Source organism: Octodon degus, unplaced genomic scaffold (assembly GCF_000260255.1).
Source record: "Octodon degus isolate 3935 unplaced genomic scaffold, OctDeg1.0 scaffold00022, whole genome shotgun sequence".
NCBI lineage: Eukaryota > Metazoa > Chordata > Mammalia > Rodentia > Octodontidae > Octodon > Octodon degus.
This window is the reverse complement of record NW_004524598.1, coordinates 10,098,970-10,110,730: the sequence shown is the minus strand read 5'-3', so window position 1 is coordinate 10,110,730 and position 11,761 is coordinate 10,098,970. Positions and strand designations below refer to the sequence as shown.

At 37.4% G+C, this 11,761-nt stretch overlaps 1 non-coding gene across 1 annotated transcript; it reads left to right on the top strand.

Moving 5' to 3' along the window:
• Positions 1-9,735: 9,735 nt before the first annotated feature.
• Positions 9,736-9,842, top strand: LOC111815861. Its single transcript, XR_002820481.1, has one exon. It is a non-coding gene; the product is annotated as a U6 spliceosomal RNA (small nuclear RNA).
• The last annotated feature ends 1,919 nt before the right edge of the window (positions 9,843-11,761 follow it).

Genomic DNA, 11,761 nt, shown 5'->3' with positions numbered 1-11,761 from the left:
TCTATCTTCCAATGCCTTTTCAGGCTTTTTGCTCTGTGTACCCTGACAGGTATGTCTAGTACCCAGAGCCAAGCCCTTCATTAACAATTCATTTCCTTACTCCTCAAGCCCAGCACCACCAGAAAACCCCAGGACTTGTTCTTCATTGAAAAATAAATATCTTTTCTTAGCTATTACTCAGAATTGTTCTTATACCTATTACTATAGTGAGTTTCTATTCTACAAACAGTATCATAATAATTGTTTCCCCAGCTGGCTCCCTCCTTAGACTCTCAGCATTTGAAATTAAACACAGAACTATCTCCAATCTTGTGCTAAGCACATTGCCATCATAGACTCAGTTAATGTGTATAATAGTAGAGTTGAGAAGCAGTAATACTTCAAAACATTTCTCTATTAAACAATGTGTTACTAACCCTAGTTATTCCAAACAGCTGTGGGATACTTTCTTGGTTAATAATCATGCACCACAAAATTCTCTCCCTCTACTAAGGTACCCGGGCGCGGGGTGGGGGAAACAAAATAAGACCAGTATTTCAGTCCATGTTAATGTGTCTTAAAGATCCACAGTGATGCCAACATTCACTAGGCCACCATCATGTCAAAGCCGAGGCTCATTCTATGTCTTCCGGGGCTACGTCAGCACATGTTTTTGATCTTTAGCTACAGAGCATTCAGCAAATTTAACCATTAATTTTGGCATACTCTATATCCTAGTGATAATGATAATGTAATCATGCTGAAATGTCAGTAATCATTAAAAATTAGAGGAATGTATGGTCTAAAAATTATGGTCACAGGCTCAGAGTCAGATCTATGATGAAATCCTGTATCCAATACGCTAGGCTAATATTCTCTTACGTAGGTTCAGTTTTGTCCTTTTAATATGGAGACATGATTAAAAGACTTACAGTGCCAATCATAGTGCCAGACATATAGAAAAAAAATTTCTTAAAAAACATTTAAGTGGGGGCCTGGGAGATAGCTCAGTAGAATAAGCGCTTGCCTGGCAAGTGTGAGGGCCCGTGTTCAATCCCCGGTTCTGCCAAAAACAATTTAAGTAATGATGACATTATGAGTTACTGTAAGCTTCTAGGAGCAAGCTTTGCTTTCCTTCCCTTTCCTTTCTTTTTGGTACTTATCAGTTTAAAACTATTTACTGGATACCTTGCAATGTGGGCAACAATGAACCTAGTACCACAGGAAGTATGAAGCTATGAAATGCAATATTTGTTGACTCAGCCTTGTAATCCAAAGAAAGAGTATGATATGACCCAAAAACTACACCCAAAGACAACAAGTAAGAGGTGACTCGAGAAACTCACCAATGCTGTGAGTTTCATGAGTGACAGGAGAGCATATGCATGTCTCTGAGGGGAGGAGCCTACGTACACATAAGAAGTGTCCCATTAATCCCTACTTTTTGCCCCATATAAAGAGTGTCCTCAACCAGTAAAAGATAGCTGTTCTTAAAAAAAAAAAGTCAATTTGAGAGAGATTTTTTTTCTGCTTTTTCTATTTATGATTCCTCCACAGAGATATTTAATTGCATGGTATTCTTTAAGAACGTGCAAAGGGAGCCTTGCAAGTCTGTCTAATAGGTACTCATTACTTCAGCCAAGCTAAACGAGCTGTGAATGAAACTGACAAATGCTATTATTCTACTTGCTATATTTTTCAATTTATGTTCAGCAGAATATAGTTTGAGGATCTCAAAACTCCTGATATCATGCAGAGAGTCAAAGGGCCACAGATAATTAACATGGACTGGTGATGAATCCACTTCTCTTTCATCTTTAATATGTACTAAAGGCCATGGGAATATCCAGTCCAGAGATTTGGGTTCAGCAGTGTTGATGTCCCTGGAAAGGAATCAGATGTCATTATCTACAGCCCTATCCTCCCTTTCCTAGGTGATAGGTGGAATGGAGGATAAGCCCAGATTGACACAGGAGAGTTAGCTTCCTGTGCTACTTTCCCCAGCAGAGGGTGACTCCTCCTAACTTGGGAGAGGGGGAGAGGGTAGTTTTGTAGACGTTTATGCCCTGAGGAGGAAGAACATGACTAACTCCTGTAGTGGTTGATATTAAGTTAATACAATCAGTGCTGGGTTTATAAACACTCAGCATGCCTTCATGATGATCTGGCATGTTTCTGGGCTTCAGGGCCAGCCCAGCATTCATCTGAAAATGACAGGACCTTAAGTTTCACCATCTGACATTTATTACTTTGACTTCTGCATATATTGTCTTTGCAACTCTTTCCTAAAGTGCAAATGTCTTTAGAAAAGTCAAAATATTGTATAGTACTGTCATACTTTAGCAAGAACTGACTTATCAATATTCCTCTGGTCACCATCACAAACATCAGCTTCATCATCACTGACTGCCTTTGCAGTCATCACTTATTGAGTGTCTATTATATTCCAGGCATGCCATATCTGGGCTCTAAAAAAAAAAGGCAAGTACACAGGGCCTTAAATACAGTCTTAAAATTGCTCATAGCAGCCATACAATGGACAGACAACTCTAAATTATTTATCAAAAGTCTTCAAGTAAGTTTTTTTTTTTTCTGGTCCATTTCTAAGCATCCAATTCCATACAATGGGACAAAATAATTGATATTTAGACTTGAAATGCACTTTGTGCTTTTGTTTGAATGCAAATGTGCCCCAATTATTTTGGGAATTCAGAAATACTTCTAAACAAATCATAATGTGCTATATAGAAGTTTCTATCGAGGGCGCAGGAGACACTGGATGGGTTCTAAACAATCTTCCATTTGAGGCCAACTGGCGGAGTACCTGCTTTAGCAGGGAACAATGGTACCCTCCCTTTCAGACTGACGATCTTCCACTCACATTTGGGCATCTGCATCTGCACCATGTGTTCCTGGATTCCTGGTGAAACAGAGCCAGCTAAGAGAAGAAAGCTCACACAGAACCAGAAAGCGCATGTGTGGCGTTCTAGTTCTCTATGCATACACTTGCATGCACACATGCACATACACACTCACACATGTACAGTTCTTAACAAGGGATATATGCTGTGGCGTAATGTCAGCTTTTGTCATTTACCTTTCTGCGAAGATCGGAAGTAGAAGGATTCTGTATCTAGCTGCACCTGCACTGCCTCGGTCCATTATAGAGCAGCCACCGGTGCCAGAACTGCTTTTGCCCCAGGTCTAAATCTAAGTTGTGTCCCTTGGGCACTAGAGGTGCTACCTTTTCTGTGACTGCTTCATGATACCCAAGTCACTCTATGTCTAATAATAATTTCTTGCTTTAGTCACCTGCAGCCACTAGCAAGGATTTGAAATTCATATGAACTCAGTTAAAAATTCTCCTTATGTTTCTTTAGCACTTTCCTTTATTTAAAATTGCACTCCTTTTGAATCTCCAGAACTCCTAGGCTCCTGCTCTGGTCTTCTTCCCCACGGCCCACACTATATATTTAATTTGACAGACTACGTATTTAATTTATTTATTAGTTTGCTTTTATCTTCTGTGCCCTCATCTTGTCATAAATAAGCCAAGAGAGTTTAAAAAAAAAGTATTATCTTGACTTCTCTGTCCTAAGCATTAACATCATATATGACACAAGATCAGTAATTCAAAAATGGCAAATGGAATTTTTCACAACTTTTCTCTGAATGCAACAGATATATAATGTTGATGGAAATTTTTAAAACTGTAGAAAACACTAAGAAGATGAAAACTACTATTCATATCATATTTGATCAGAGGGTTCATATCATAGTATAGATATATCCTTTTTTTCTTTTTCTTTTTAAATTTTTCTGGAGAAACTTAGGATACCATTGTACATACTGGTTTACAATCTGTTTTTAACATGTAAGCATTTTCTTTTTTTTTTAAAGCATTTTCTTATATAAAACATTTCTTCTGTCTGAATTGAATGGGCATAAAGTATTTCATAATATAACTATTACATAATTAATCATTTAGCTATTGTGTTTTATTATGAAATAATTCTTTGATAATTCTCTCTGCTGACAGCCTCTGTGAGAAAGTTATGGGATGAACAAACTGAGAATGCATTTATTATTCTTAAATGCAATATACCATAAATCACATTAACTTTTCTAGATAAACTATATAGATACCATAAAGTAACAGAATGTCTACAAAAAGTTTGTTAGTACATTTGACTTCTTATCTTTAATCTTTTGTACAAAAGAAGCAAAAATATGGGAAAATACGTACCAAAGGAACTAAGAGATTTCTTCACTATTGCTGACCCAGAAAAAATAATGGCCAAATTTAATAAAAGGGGAACAGGTCATTCTTCATTTGGTCTTTGTTGTGGCTACACAGAAGCCTCTGGGGAGCCAACTGTGCCACAGTAAACTTTGCAAAGGTCAACTTGGTCACTAGGTGAGCCCTTTTAGGGCCTGAGCCTAACAGGGAAGTGTGAACATTCTTTTGGGTCAAGGGCAGTGATAATGGCAATAAAATATAGATTACTGGATGCTGCTAAATACTTTGTCTTACAGAGCGTAAGTTTCATGCTCTTGGTTTCCTATACTTTTCATCTCATTTCTATAAAAAAAAGAAATGATCTTACTCAAAGAAGAAATTATCTCTAATTTTAGTAGCCCTTGATTGGTGTTGTTTCTAATTTTTCAGTTTTATAAATAGCTCTGTTTGAGTATATTTATAATATATCTTTCTGCAATCAATGATTACTTTCCTAGAGCCGATTTCTAGAAGATGTATTAATGGGTAAAGGATAGCAAGATTTTTAAGGCTTTGAACCGTGTCCTGATGAGTCTCAGAAATGTTTCAATACAGCTACCACTAAAAATTTAAGAGTGCCTCTTTTCTTCTAACCTCACCAATATTGCCAGTTACCATTTTGGAAGGGGAAAAAAAGACATAGGGATGCTTTGTATTTATTCAAAAAAAAGGTTTCAACTCATTTCTTCAAGTGTGGGTATATGCATCACTTCATAGTCACTGGGACAAAATACCCAATACCTGTGATAGAAACGAGAGCTCTGTTTGACTCATGGTTCCAGAGTGCTTGGTCCATGGTCAGCTGACTCCATGCCAGAAATGGCATGATGAAGAGCATGGTGGAGCAAAGCTGCTCCAGTCATGCCATCCAGGCAGTGGAGAGGTGAGAAGAGCCGACCCAAGCATGCACCTTCCAGGTCACACCCCACAAAGGACCTGCTTGCAACAGCACATTCAGTTATAAACCCTCCAGTGGATTAATCCACTGATAAGGAAAGTGCCCCAGGGAAGCAAGCACCTTCCAAAAGCTCCACCTTTGAGTGGATTTGAATGAAAATTTTAGACCTAAATCATAGAAGCGTGGTTTATATATTTCAGATAATGCTGCAATGGAACTTTAGGCAATGTTCCCAGACAAGCCTACTAGAGATATTCTTCTCTAATCTCATGTTTTATTTTCAAAATTTTTCTTTGCAAATATCATATTAATGTAAGTTTCCAAGGTATATACAAGTCAAAATATGAAAGTACTGCATACTTCTGAAAAAGAATCCAAGCATGCCTCTACTACTATGATTATATTCAACACAAAACTAACTTAAATTGGGAACTAAGAGTTAAAGAGTTTCCTTTTTGTGGACAATAGTAGGACTCCTCCATACATAGATAAAATAACAATATTACAGTATCATTTTCCTGGAGAATTTGCAGAGCACCATATTCTTGTAAATTACTGTTATGTACTTGGATTTCCTTTGCAAGAAGAGATTCTAAGCAACAAATATACACTTATTTTTCTGGAAACATCCCCAAGCCTCTCAGTCCAGCATTTTAAAAGGAGTCTGAAGGTTCTCTGTGCCATCTATAGCTCTCTGAGACCAAATTAATTGTGTGACCAGAGAATCCACTTCCTCGTTGCTCACGTCCAGAAGCAGCGGCAGGGAGTCCCAGTGAGTCCAACTCGACGGTTGCATTTTGATGTGCATCAGCGCTGGCAGCATTTCTCTCTGCCTCATCAATCCCAGCTTGAACATTTACCCATAGCCAGCTTCTCCCTGTTTCCCTATTCATCCTGCAAGACGGGCTGAGCCAAAATGGACTTGATTTAAGGCTTCCTTTAGGTATAAAATAAGACAACCCACATCTCAAATCTTCTGTTACTGGGTTTGAGTTACACAAGCTTTTATAGCTTTCATTTGCTTTAGAACTTGGACGCTCCATGTTATCAATCATTAAACACACTTTTAATTTGTGTCAACAGCTAGAATTCATTCAGTTTTCCAAAGTTTTAATCTCTCCAGGGCCTAAAAGGTTGTTCTTTCCACAAATGAGCTTCTTGGATGTTCCAAACTTACTTTATATATTGTAGAAAAGATAAAAGTGTATATTCCCTGATTCAGATTTACAAATTATCTAACAATTGTGTGCTACAAAAGATTTTTATCCAACTTAAACTTTATCCCAATGACATGAAATTCTAAACATGCTTGCAACAACATGTTTACCAGCAATTCCAGTGAACTAAAATAATAACTGATTAGTATTTAATATATTGTCATTTTAATTTAACAGGAATTATGATCCTAATAGGGATGTGAGAAAATATGAGTATTTTGAAGAGGGGAGAAGGTCAGAGTACAGGATCCAGTTTTCAGTCCCCACTCTGCTGGCTCCAGGGTACAATAAATGAAACTCAAATGGAAAACTGTAAGAAACACTTCAGGCAGAAGCTTTCTGAACCCCAATGCAGCATCAATAGGGACCAAATATATACATGTAGTAACAAGATCTAATTTTTATTAAGAACAGTGTATGCTGCTACATCATCATTTTATGTACTCAAATTCATATAACCTTGCAGCCTTTTTGTGGTCTGTGTTTGATTAGCCCTGAATTGGAGATGAAAGAAATGAGGCTCCACAGGCTTAAAAACTAGCAAACTAGGAATTCCTGCAGTGCCAGAGCTGGAGGGGGCACAGCTGCATTCGCGTCCCATCTTCTTCCAACTTTGCCATGGATTCTCCAAGTGAGAAGAAACAGGAAAGGCTGTAAGGTACAGTTTATGCACTGGACACCATTCAGGACACTTAACAGTTGTTATTATTTAACCATCTCTAATGCTTTATGTGTGGGAGGTGGGAATTTTGGATGGTAATCAAATCATGGGAATACTGATCTCATCAAATGTTTAATACATGCATAGGTGTTATGGATATGTCTAGATGTCCCCCCCAAAACTTCATGCAGTCATACATTTTCTTCAGACATGGCTGAATCTAGAGTGTGTGCTTGATTAATAGTACAATGCTAGAATTAAGGATGCTGGACTCTTTTAGAATATTTTGCTGAATTTACACACATATAGCATTCAAATAATGGAACTTAACAAAAAAAAACGTATACAGATGAATATCCATTTTTGTATCTGTGTATTCAAAGTGGTTTGGTTAGATATATAGTTACATTCTCTTAATGAATACAGTGATTTGTTCTAATGGTGTTTGTAAATAGGATATCATGTCCACATCTTGTACAGCAATTAACCACTAGGAAGAATGTATGCAATGTGTTACTTATTGAAATTGTCCTACCAATTTGATTTGAAACTGTCTCATTGCTATTTGTTTATCAATAAAATTATGGGGGGAAAAAAGGGTGCTAGAGATTAAGAGTGAATGCTTGCTGGTTCAGTCCACTGATTAGTTTGGCTTTGACCTAATCTCATCAGCCTGGATAGATTATAAAAGAGGCAGAAAGACATTGTTGATTTTTCTGTCTTCTGCCAACCAGAAACAATTATCCTCTGTAAAACCCCCCTACCCTAGGGCCAGCTGATTATAGACTTGTCTCATTTACTCTTCTCTCATTGCTGGGACAAATGCCTGACACCCATACTGAAGGAATGAAAGGTTTATTTGGCTCACAGTTTGTGGAGGTTTCAATCCCTATTCTGCTGGCTCCAAGGCAAGCGTGGCATGTGACGGCACAGAGTAGCCATTCATAGCAGCAGCAAAGAGCAAAAGAGAGGAGTAGCAGCAACAATGGCAACAGAGAGCAGGTCTGACTCCTTTATGCTGCACTGAGGCTAGCTGCCCCAGGCTGGGTGTAGCATTCACACCCATAATCCCAGCAGCACTAACACCCATAATCCCAGCACTAAATCATGAATTAATCACGAAGTCTAGAAGTCCACCCATGACTGCTTTGGGGGGACATCTAGACACAAACCATAGCAGGACTGAATCCTCTACAAGCTATGGGCTAAATAAACCTTCCCTCCTTTTACTTAGGATGTTGGGTATTTTGTCTCAGTGAGGACAAAAGTAGCTAAGACGGTAAGGCTCTACTTGGGTCTTTAGGAGTTACTGCCTAGTTGGAAGAGATGGGTGAGGGGTGGGAGCTCTGAAGTACCTCTCTGTCTCTGGCTTTCCCTCTTTCTCTGCTTCCAGCTGCCACAAGGTGAGCAGCTATCCTCTGCCATGTTCCTCTGCCTTGTTTCTGCCTTGATGCCAGATGACCATGGACTGAAGCCAAAAGTCAAAATTTTCTCCTTAAATTGCACATATCAGGTATTTGATCCAGCAAGGGAAAGTTGATGAATACAGCACCAAAGGAAATTGCAACTACATACAAGAATATAAGTGATCCCACTTTCAGAGTTTTATAGATCACAAGGTTTAGTATAATCTGAGGTACCGTTTCCGGTCTTTCAGATCCAATGTTCTGCAGGAAATAGAATATAAATCTACTTAGTATTATTTCCCCTTGTTACAAAAAATACTTAAGACAGATTTACTAGACTAGAAATAATATCAACTAGATACACATTATAAATAACAACAATGGCATAAAATGCAATCATTATTAAGATTAATCTGAAATGGCACATGAGCAGCCTGATAAATTTGCTAAGTATAAATGCTTGGCTTTTTAGTATAGAAACGTAAGGAAGCTTCATGATATTAATTTAGTGTACATAAAACAAGGCTGATCAATTGCTTAGATGGGAATCAGGTTCACTCATCCCTTAAATGAAGGGAAAAAAATCAAAGAGCATTGATATTTATCAGTGCGATGTATTGCCTGGAATATGCTTGCTGCGTGACCATTATAAGCACAGCCATTTGTTAAAAAAATATTGCTCATAGTTTCTAGAATATCTTTACCTGTGACAAAATATCTATGAGTCAAAAGAAGACAAAAATGCTTCATGTCAATCTGAAACTCAAGTTTACTTAAAATCTGTACTAAACAAGATAATATTCCAGCTAAATAAAAGTTTGTGGATCAAAGTAGAACTAAACAAGTACTAAATGATGCATGTCATATTGCCAAAATTAGCAAAAGTGGTGGTAAAAAGAAAGCAAAAGATTCACTGTCCCTCCCAATGATTGCATCTGGCTCAGAGTTAGAGTCTGCAGCAACTAACAAATGAAGCCCTATGGCAACATTGCCAGTCCTACGGATAAACCACTACTATTATGGGCTACTGGATTATATTGAATTATTTTGCTGAATTCATGCACCTACAATATTTAAATGGCAATGGAATACCCATCTCTGACAAAACTAAACAAAAAGGCCATACAAATGAAGGACCATTTTGTATCTATATATATACAAAATAGGATAGATATACAGCTACTTTCTCTTCATTCAATGAGAAGAAAGATTTGTACTAATAGTGTTTGGGCAGGATATCATGTTTGCATCTTGTACTATGAATAACTACTATGAAGACAGCAATATGCAATGTGGTGCTTGCTTCGCTGGCACATCTACCAAAATTGGAATGATACAGAGAAGATTAGCAAGGCCCCTGCGCAAGGATGATAGGCAAATTCATGAATCATTCCATATTTAAAAAAATATATATGCAATGTGTTAATTATTGAAACTGTCCTACTAACTGGTTTTGAAACTGTTTCATTGCTATTTGTTTCTCAATAAAATTAATTTTAAAAATTGTGACGCTGACAATAAAATAAACTAATGTATAAAAACAGACATTTTAGAGACCTTCAGTTCTGGTGCCCCTTCCTCTTCTTGGTAGCTATCTGACCTCTTTCTTTTCCATTTTGTTTCCCCAAAATAATTGCCTTTTGTTATTAAAAAAAAGTACTTAACTCTTTTTGAAACATCAATGATATTGCTATCCAAAGCAAAATATCTGAAATCCTAGGGAACGACACGTTAGAAAGTAAGAGTCTGTCTGGGATGATGCATAGTGCCCTGTTAAGTATCATTCAAGCAAATTAAAAGTTGAATCAGAAACAGAATAAGTGAAAAACAGTAAGAAGGCCAGCATCAAGTGACTTAGGAATCTCAGTGTCAGGAAAACTGCTGCAGAAGACAAAACCAGCTCAGGATGTCACCACCATGAATGAGAAACACCTGCCCAAGTCTAAGGGTGAAGCTAGAACTGGATTTGGTGAGAGAACCACCAGCTAAACATCCAAGAGCGCGCATATCAAAGCGAGCAGAGACAAAGCCAAGCAATATCTGTCTGTTACTCAAGCTGAATTCTGAATGGAGCCCTGTGATGGAAGCTAGGGAGGGAAAAACGGCACAAAAATATTGGCAAACCTAGAAAAGAGATTGTAAAGAAGAAAAAAATGATAGATGCCTCTAAAGAAGCAATCTGCTAGAACCAAAGTAAAAGGAATTTGAAAAGACATGCAGAAAGACCCGATACATAATATGGCATTAAGAAGGTCTTCAAAAGACCAATCTTGCTCATCAGAACAAAACATTAATTGGTCTATATGTAGTAAATCCCATTACTTAGGTTAGGTGCAGGAAATCAGATCCATTCCCTTATAAAATATATGCCTAAAATAGCAGTACTGAAAAATAAGAACTAATGCAATACACATACCAAAAGGAAGGCTGAGCGTATTTAAGCATTCTCTTCCTATTTGATAATATCTATTTTGATCCTTATTTACACTTTTGATTTCTCACACCAGAGAAACAATGTGATATTTACTCATGATTGCTTGATTTATTTCACTTAAGATTATGGCCTCAAGGTACATCCATTTCCCCAGAAATATCTCAAGTTTATCCTTCTTTATAGCTGAGTAGTACTCCATTGCATAAAAAAATCACTGTGGAATGATATTTTTGATTCTTTTAGGAAAATACCAAGAAAGAGAATAGTTGGGTCAAATGGAACTGTTGATTTTAGTTTTTTGAAGAATCTCCACACTGACTTCTGCAGTGGCTGTACCAGTCTGCACTCCCACCAACAGTAGAAGAGGATTCCTTTTCCCACACAACCTCTCTAGCATTTGTTATTGGTTGATTCCTTGATAATTGCCATTCTTTCGACACTTGATCTTAACCAAAAGGCCTAAAAGTGATAATTTCCATTCTTTCAAGAGTGAGATGAAATCTAAGCACTGTTTTAATTTACATCTCTTGAAGGACCATTGATGTTGATAAATTTATTTCATACATTTATTTGCAATTTCTACTTCTTCTTTTTTTTTGTTATTGAACCAGGGATTGAACTCAGGCTCTTGCACTTGCCAGAGAAGTGCTTATTCTACTGATCCATCTCCCTGGCCCTCTACTTCTTCATCTGAGATATCCTCTTTAATAAGTAGTGCTGGAAAAACTGGCTTTCCACATGCCAAAGACTAAAACTGGACACATATCTTTCACCATGCTCTTAACTAAAATTAAAATGGATCAAAGATGAAAATAAAAATACTAAATCTGCTGAAAGATGGAATAGGTAGAAGTCTCGAAGACGCTAGTGCAGGCAAAGGCTTTATT